Source organism: Pinus tabuliformis, chromosome 1_1, assembly GCF_031772625.1.
Source record: "Pinus tabuliformis cultivar Carrire ecotype Pingquan chromosome 1_1, CPIR1, whole genome shotgun sequence".
NCBI lineage: Eukaryota > Viridiplantae > Streptophyta > Pinopsida > Pinales > Pinaceae > Pinus > Pinus tabuliformis.
Window position 1 is genome coordinate 218,929,810 of NC_142297.1, and position 9,227 is coordinate 218,939,036.

Consider the following 9,227-nt stretch of genomic DNA (forward strand, 5'->3'; position numbering starts at 1 on the left):
TTTCAAGCATCTCCAGTCCTATATATTTTCTTAGGTTGGTGATGGAAACTCTAACCATTACTCTGGGAAAAGGCCAGAAAATATTACGACACTAAGAAAATCCTACAAGATTGACACTAACAATCCTGGATCAAATCTTGCAGGAGAAACTGTTGTTGCAATGGAAGCTACTTAAATAGTATTTAAACAACCTATTATACAGTTTCCACATACTAATTTATTGAGAATAAATTGGATATATTCTTTAGCACCTATGGAGGGGCTGGATTTCTTCTCATATTTGATCGAGAGGATTACTTGGCATAATTTTTTTTGGGTTATTTAATTGATCTGTCAAACTATTGACTAGTAGCGTTTCTCCTAAGGACACACACTGTGTGTTTCAGAATAACATTGATCCAATTTTAGGGTTCAATGTTTTAAGATCTTTACGCAGGTATGCCTCATGGAAAAAACATATATACGTGGATATTTTAAAGTAAATTAGTGTATAAATTTTGATATTTATTGATCATGGTTTTCAGTTGGATCAGTGAGTTGATGCATTGTTTGGGTTCAATATTGGTATTATGTTTACAATAATATGATTGCTTTGATTGTTTGGGAATAATGTTAATGACTTAGGCCTTAGTTGGTTCAGTAATTGGTTGACTAAGTCGGTTCAATGATTGATTGATTTGTTGCAGTAGTCATTTTCAGTTTTGATATTTAGTATTGGGCTTATGGTAGTGGGTCTAGTCTAAAAATTTGATGAAACGTGGCCTACAAGTTGTGATGTTTTGTATCAGGTGGATCTAGTGTGAAAACTTGTGAAACATTGTCTACGGAAGTGCTGAGGGTTGGAGCCTTCAATGAGGAAGTCTAATCTCCCTTCTAGTGGTAGCTGATAAATTTGATCAGGGGCTTAGAGATCCCTTCCGGTGGGTGATGGTAAACGTGATCAAGGGGTTGAAGCTCCCTTCTAGTGGGTGCTAGAGAATGAGAGAAGGTTATACCCTTTTGCAGGGGGGTGCATGCGTGATGGTATGAGTTTGCACAATTACAATATTGTAAGAATTGTTTCTTAATAATAAAAGAAGACAGAGACGACAACAACGGTGGTTTTCTTCCCACATTGGGTTTCCACCTAAAAATCCTGGTGTTCATGTGTGTTTCTTATGTGTAATGGTTTATTTTGTTCTTACTGCACATGGTTACTATTTTATTAATTCTTAATGAGGTACTGATACACTAGTTCAAGTTAAACAGATGTTGAATTAACTGAAAAGTAAGTTTATTGGATATACGCTAGTTGTCTGCATGACAATCACGTACATACGCGGGTTTCTTTCAATAAAGTCGCATACAGAAATATAAGTAAGAAAAGAAAATTTTAAGTGAGTTTTAAAATACTAATTCACACCCCCCCCCTTCTCAGTATTTTTCCCAACAATTGGTATCAAAGTAGGTTCTTCAGAAGAAGATTGTTTGCTTGAAGGAAGATTCAACAATATTGTTAGCTTTTGGTAGAATAGAAATTGCTCTAGCCTTTAAAATTGGTGGAGAGGCTAAGGCACATGATTTCTAAAGAACCCAGAAACTGTTTGGTGAAATTCCACCTGGACTGTATTTTATTAAAATAATTAATATTTTTAATGGGGTTCCTAAGTATAAACTTAGGAAAATTAAAATATTAATGGATATTAATCAAAATATGGGTGAGAATGATCTAGAAGGTAGATCAAGTCATGTTTCAATCTTAGACATTGATTAGAGACTTAATTCGGCCATTGAAGACTCAACAGGAAAAGTATAAAATGGAGGCTTGGGGTTCATTTAGAAACACACACACAAAGAATGAATTGATTAAGAATTCAATTCCTAGGGAAAGGTTTGCTAAGGATTTTGAATTAAGTGATCATTTTGCAGCAGAGGGGCAGTGAGAATCCGGGATAAGGACTTTCCAGAGAATACTGTCAGAGAGGCGGAGAGAGCCAGTAGAAAGGGAGCGCAGTAGACGAGAGAAAAGTTGGTTGTCACGCAGAAGCTGGAATTGCCTGGAACAGCCGCAACTTCTGGAACAACCAAGAAAGATGACGTAAAGGGAAGAATCTGAAACTTCCAGGAACATCCAAAACTGCCGGGAACTATCAGAACAGCTGGGAAAGCTGACGCAGAGGGCAGAAGCTGGAACTGCCGGGAAAGCTGACACAGAGGGCAGAAGTTGGAACTGCCGGGAAAGCTGACGTAGAGGGCAGAAGCTGGAACAACTAGGAACAACTAGAACTACCGTGAACTACAGGAAAAAATGGGAAAGATGACATAGAGGGTAGAAGTTGGAACTTCCAGGAACAACCAACATTGTCGGGAACTGCTGGAACAACCAGGAAAGCTGACGTAGAGGGAAAAATAGGTGACACATAAATAGACGGGGTTAGCCAGTCTTGTGTCAGATCAGCCAGAATTCTACCGGGTGAAGTGAGGTAAAACTCACTCTGATTTTCTGCTACTTTTTTCTTTGTAAAGGATTTATAGATGATCATCCTAGATTTGTATTCAGATATTTCTCCTGCATAATAATAAATCCCTCACTGCTCAGAGTTGCTACACTGTTTTTTCCACATTGGGTTTTTTCGGGGACTATTGTGTCCAAAAATAAGTGTGTCCTATGCATCTTGTTCTTTGCTTTGTTTTCTGTTTCATGAGATCAAATATTTAATTAGTGTAAGCTATGGAAGTAATTTTCTTCAGTATTTAGAAGAATAACTTGATGAATGTAATTTAAAAATCAAGTAGGTGAAGTAGATTCATATTTGTTGCAGTAGGGGTTCCTTGAGGATTAGGATTTTTCACATGGCATTAGAGCATTGATTTTGAAATAGGAAGAGAAGATCTAGTGCTGATCAGTGAGGCTAAAATCTGCACTTGGCAGTAGTTCGAATCCCCTTGGAGGGATTACATAGTCCTTTCTAGGAAGTTTGTCCGAGGAAATCTCTCTTTGAGTGAGTCGACAAAGAGGTATGATTTCTGAATCGTAAGCTTGTAGAGGTAGAGGTAGTGACACAGAGCCTCAATGCAGTGCTATAAGGGCGTAGTTTTTGCTAGGGTAGAAATCCACTTGAAAAGAACTAAGACACATAGAAGGGGAATTTTCTCCTCAGAGAACTTTTCGCCCGAAATTTTGAATTTCTCACTTGCTGGGAAACTATGCTAAGTAGTGACTAGAGGAGTCAGTTCGATAGTTGGGTGAGATGGCATCACATGGGGTCAGAGATTAGGACAGGTTGGACGGAGCCTCCAACTATGTCATATGAAAGACCATAATCTTAGTGGTTTTAGTGGAATATGATCTCGAGGCCTATGTCAAAAGTGTTGTAGTTGTTCCTGCTGACAACGATCAGAGAAAGAAGTACAAGGCCAAGGAGGGGAAGGAAAAGAGGCTGATTCTAGATGGAGTTCGAGATCATGTGGTCTCACACTTGCAGGGAAAGGATAAAACCTGGGAGATGTGGGAAGCCTTGTCTTCTCTGTATGAAGTCTATTCCAAACAGTGGAAGATGTATTTAGAGCAGGAGTTGCAATGGACCTTGATGCAGAAAGGAGAAGGGGTTCCACTCCTCAACCAACTGCAATGGTGAGGATAGCCCTGAATGGAGTCTCAGATGAATGGAAAGTTTTCGTCCAAAGCATATTGGGCACAGAAAAAATACCTTCATGGGAGGAGATGTGGACAGCTCTTCAGCAGGAGGAGTTAAGGATGGACCTAGTGAAGGTCAAACTTAGTGGAAGAAGTGGGAGTGGATCAAATACTAAGGAAGAGGAGGAGAATGTAGCTCTAGCATCGAAGAGACAGTAGAAGCCAAAGTGAAAGAAGGACATTTCAAAGGTGAAATGTTTCAATTGTGGCGAGATGGGCCATTATGAATCCCAATGTCCTTTGAAGAAAATGGATAAGGATGGGAAACATGACCCTAAGGATGCTTCAACAAATATTGACGAAGAAGAGTATGCCATGAGTACCCATGGATCTCTAAGAGGGAGATGGGGTGATATTAAGCTATAGTTGGGAGGACTACACGTGGGCAGGATCCTTGAGGAGTCCACCTCCTGGATGAATTCCTGGCTACATGAGCACAAGATTCAACAATAGTGAGATGGAATTAGTGTTAGATGATGCAGTCGAGTGTTTGGAGGGCAGATGTAATAGCTGGAGACCAGAGACTAATCAACGCAGAGCAAGGTTGACATCAGTGCAGTTGGCATAGTACAGGGGTCAGCAGCAGTGCAAAAGATTTAGAGGGTCAAAATCAATAGTAGTCATATTCCAACATTCATTGTATTATGTTGAACACAATTAAGTTCAACTAATATTGGATGTTTTTCAATTGTTTCTCTCAACAACTGAGTTGCAGTACGGATGAAATTTTATCAACATAGGAAATGCAACATTTGAGAGGGAGTTGTAGTGCAGATGAAGTAGTGGTAGTGGCAGTGTCATGGGCAGCAATACAGTAGCAGCATCAAGACAATGTTGGTGGAAGAAAAGTGAAAAAAGGAGGTGCTTCATAAACAGAGCAATATGCAGTTGGGTAATCTTGCTAGAGCATTTTCCTCGCTAAGAGGGAGCATTATTTTTTGGTAGCATCAGAAGTTCTATAGCCTTGAAAATTAGTGGAGAAGATAAGGCACATGAGTTCTAAAGAACCCAAAACCGTTTGGTGAAATTCCACCTGGATTATATTTTATTAAAATAATTAGTATTTTTAATGGGGTTCCTAAATCTAAACTTAGGAAAATTAAAATATTAATGGGTATTAATCAAAATATGGGTGAGAATGATCTAGAAGGTGGACCAAGTCATGTTTTAATATTAGTTGTTGATTAGACACTTAACCTCAGTTGTTAAAGACTCAACATGAAAAGTATAAAATGGAGGCTTGGGGTTCATTTGGAAACACACACGAAGAGAACAAATCGATCAAGAATTCGATTTCCAGGGCAGGGTTTGTTGAGGATTTCAAATTAAGTGGTCATTTTGTAGCAGAGGGGCAATGAGAATCTAGGATAAGGACTTTCCAAAGAATATTGATAAAGAGGGGGAGAGATCCAGCATAAAGGGAGCGCAGTAGCCGGGAGAAAAGTTTCCTGTCACGCAGAAGCCATAACTTCTGGGAACAACCGGAACTACTGAGAACAATCGGAACTATCACAACAGACGAGAAAGCTGATGTAGAGGGAAAAACTTGGAACTATGGGGAACATCCAGAATTGTGGTGAACAATTGGAATTGTCAGGAACAACTAGAACTTCTGGAAACAACTGAAACTGTTGGGAACTGTCGAAACAACCAGGAAAGCTGACGTAGAGGGCAGAAGTTGGTAATGTCAGGAACAAACAGAACTGCCGAAACAATCGGGAAAGCTAACATAGAGGGCAGAAGAGGTGACACAGAAATGGTCAGGGTTAGCCAGTCTTGTGCCGAATCAACCAGAATTCTGTCAGGTGATGTGAGGTAAAACTCACTCAGATTTTCGGCCAGTATTTTCTCTGTAAAGGATTGCTAGATGAGGATCCTAGATTTGTATTCAGATATTTCTCCTGCATAATAATAAAACCCTCAGAGTTGTTTCACTGGTTTTCTCACATTGGGTTTTTCGGGGACTATTGTGTCCAAAAATAAGTGTCCTATGTATCTTGTTCTTTACTCTATTTTTTGTTTCACGAGATCAAATATTTAATTAGTGTAGGCTGCAGAAGTAATTTGCTTCAGTATTCAGAAGAATAACTTGATGAATGTAATTTAAAAATAAAGTAGGTGAAGTAGATTCATATTTGCTGCGGTAGGGGTTCCTTGAGGATTAGGAATTTTCACAAAGATGACCAATTAAGAGGGTACAACATCTATCATGCCACCATTTTTCAATGGAACTAGTCTTGTTTTCTGGACGGTAAGAACAAGAGCTTACTTACAATCACTTGGAGCAGATGTATATGGAATCATTGAAGGAGGCTATCAATATCGATCCTCCAGTCCCACAGATGAATCATAAAAGAAGAAATATGAGACGAATGCAAAGGATGTCAATGCTCTGTTAGAAAGCTTGATAGAACCAGAATTTGCAAAGTCATGCAGTTGAATACGAAAAGGAGGCTATATGGGACAAGATCATCCAAATCTATGAAGGTGACACCAAGGTAAAAAGTGCCAAACTTCAAACTCTTAGAATTAAATATGAAACTCTCATAATTCACAATGATGAAAGTATCACAAGTTTCTTTCTTAAGGTATATGAGATCGTGAATTCTATGAGAATTCTTTGTGAAGAAATAAAAGAATCATCACTAGTTGAAAAAATATTAAGGCCTCTAACTCCTAAATTCGTTTGAAAAGTTTTTTCCATAGAAGAAATGCAGGACTTGAAGAGTCTTACTGTTGTACAACTTCATGGGATTCTAGCAACCTATGAAATGAGAAAAGCGGGCCCCTCAGATATCAGAGAAGCTTCATTCAAATCTATTGCAAAAGTAAAAGAAAAGGAAGAATCAAGGTATGTATCAGAATAAGTAGAGGCAAACTTCGCAAAGAAACTCCAAGTGGGTATGGGAAGATTAAGAGGTAAGCTTCCCTTCAAATGTTTTTCTTGTGGTAGAGTTGGTAATTACGTTGCTGAATGTCACTATAAATAAAATCATGAGAAAGGGAAAGAAGCTGCAAAAATAAATAGGAGAAGGTTTGAAAACAAGCGAAGTTTTTATATACATGAAGATAACAATGGTCTTTCAAATGGTGAAGAAGGTGAGTCTAATCAAGTATGTCAATTACTTCTAGAATTTGAAGAGTTTGATGCCCTAGAATAAAATGATATTTTTGTTGCATGGTCAAGATCTTGATGTTTGGTATCTAGTATGCAATGTCTACACCAAGACTCCTCCATTAGACGAGGAAGTGAAAAAGAACATTAAGGATTTGAGTGACATCTTTTGTAGCATACTTGATTCAACATTAAATAAGGTTATGCATTATACAACTACAAAAAGTGTGGGATAAGTTGAAATCAATCCATGAATAAATACCAAAGGAAGATTCCTCATCAAGGGAATTACCAGGTAATCCTATCCCTAACAATGTGTCCAAAACGTCACATGGAGTTGCTGATTCAAAAGAAGGTAGGTTCGTAGAATTTTTTTATCTTAGAACAAAACTTGATCTTCCTTTGAAAAATATTGTTAATCTTAAAGATAAGTTTCAGGCATATGATAAAAAGGATCATGTTGGTATGGTATCTAAACAATATTGTGAAGGTCTTGAAGCTGAGATCATCTCTCTAAGAGTATATCTTGAAAAATCAGATAAGAAGAATTAATAGCTACTTCAAGGATTTGAAGAAAAATAAAATGGGTTGAAAGATGGGATTCTCAAATTAAAGGAGCAAGTGGAAGAAGGAAGAAGGATTGAAGAAGTTATGAAGAAGCAGTATCTAGAAAAGTAAAAGCAATATCAAAGAATGGAGGTTGAGGTAAAAATTCTAAAAGGTAAATTAGAAGAAAAAGATAAAAAATTGCAATTTCAAGATAGTACTAAGATTTTGGATAATATTCTTAGTAGTCAAAGGTATCCTACCATCAAATGCGGTATTGGTTTTCATGAAACTATTGAAGGAGAATCTAGTTCACAAGTCAAGGTAAGGAATTTAAATGGTAACAACGTAAAACCTAAAATTATCAACAAAGAGATAAGAAGTCAACCTGACAAAAAATCAAGGAAAGTGAATCTTCAAATTAAATAATTTACTCCTAATGTTAATTGATTCTCTCCTCTGATCAATAATGTTGAATGTTTTATATGTCATAATTATGGACACGTTGCAGCTAATTGCAGAACTAGACGACTTGAATCACAGGTAGAGAACTGCTTCACAAAAATATCATCAGCTTCTAGGTACTTTAATGGATATTGTTTTGCTTGCAATATATTTGGTCAGAAAGCCAATGATTACAATAAAAGGAATATGGAAAAGAAATTGTATGATTCCTATGCTCATATAATTTTTTATGCTTGTAACAAGTTTGGCCATGTAGCAAAAGAATGCGGGAACAAATATATACAACATGGCAAGCAATCAACTAAGAATATTGATTTCATAATATTTTAAAACGATGATCCACCAATGTTTCTCATAACAAGAAAAAAGAATAAGAACAGATAAGGTGTGGTATTTCACTTTTCTCACTTAATGAAGAATATGAATGGTACATAGACAGCGGATGCTCTCATCACATGACTAGAGATAAGAGTAAGATGGATTCTCTCAAGAAAAACCAATATGGTAATATTTTTCTTGGAACTAATGTTCCAGCAAAAATTTGGGAAAGGGTAAAGCCAAAATTAATAAACATAGAGGAGCAGCTGATGCTTTATTAGTTCAAGGTCTAAAGAAGAATATTCTATGTGTAGGTCAAATGGTAGATAAAAGAAATATAATTGTGTTTACATCAACCAAGTGCAAGGTTATGGATGAAGAAACTAGAAAAGTCGTAGCAAGAGGATATTGAAACCCAAATAAATGATATGTGCTTGAAGAACAAAATTCTCGCAGATATAAGGAGGATTTAGACTCAAAGTAAAATAATATGGTGCTCATTGAAGTCCATTATTCTTAAAAGAATACTTCTAACAATGATGTGAGGTACATGACCTCATGACAGCAAAAGATGATTATCAGGTCCTTAGGATCAGTAATGTATAATCTCAGAGGGAGAAATACATGTTTTTTCATGTTGATGACTCCCATGATTGTTTTGATATTCATGTTGCTTATATTATTGACAGTGCAACTGGTGTAGTAATGGTGAACAAGTACATATAGTACAGGCTTAGGGGACACTAAAGTTGTGAAGTTTTAGTATTTTACTTTCTATGCACAGATCTTATGAATACGAGTCACGTATATACACGAGTTATGATCTGAACAATCAAATATGTTTTGCTATGATGAAGAAACAATGGGACAGACTCAAGAAAAGACTCTGATATGCTTCAGAGAATTATTAATTGGCTTTCTTGTTTTGATGATTGATGGTTAAAATATGTTGATGTTATTTAGAAGTGGTTTTGGATTTTATAAGTTGTTGAAGCCTTGATGGATAACTATTTGATGAAGATAATTTGATGTCCTTACTAATATATGATATGATATGATCAAATTTGATAGTGAAAAATTGGCACAGGTTCAGGGGGAGCATTTTCT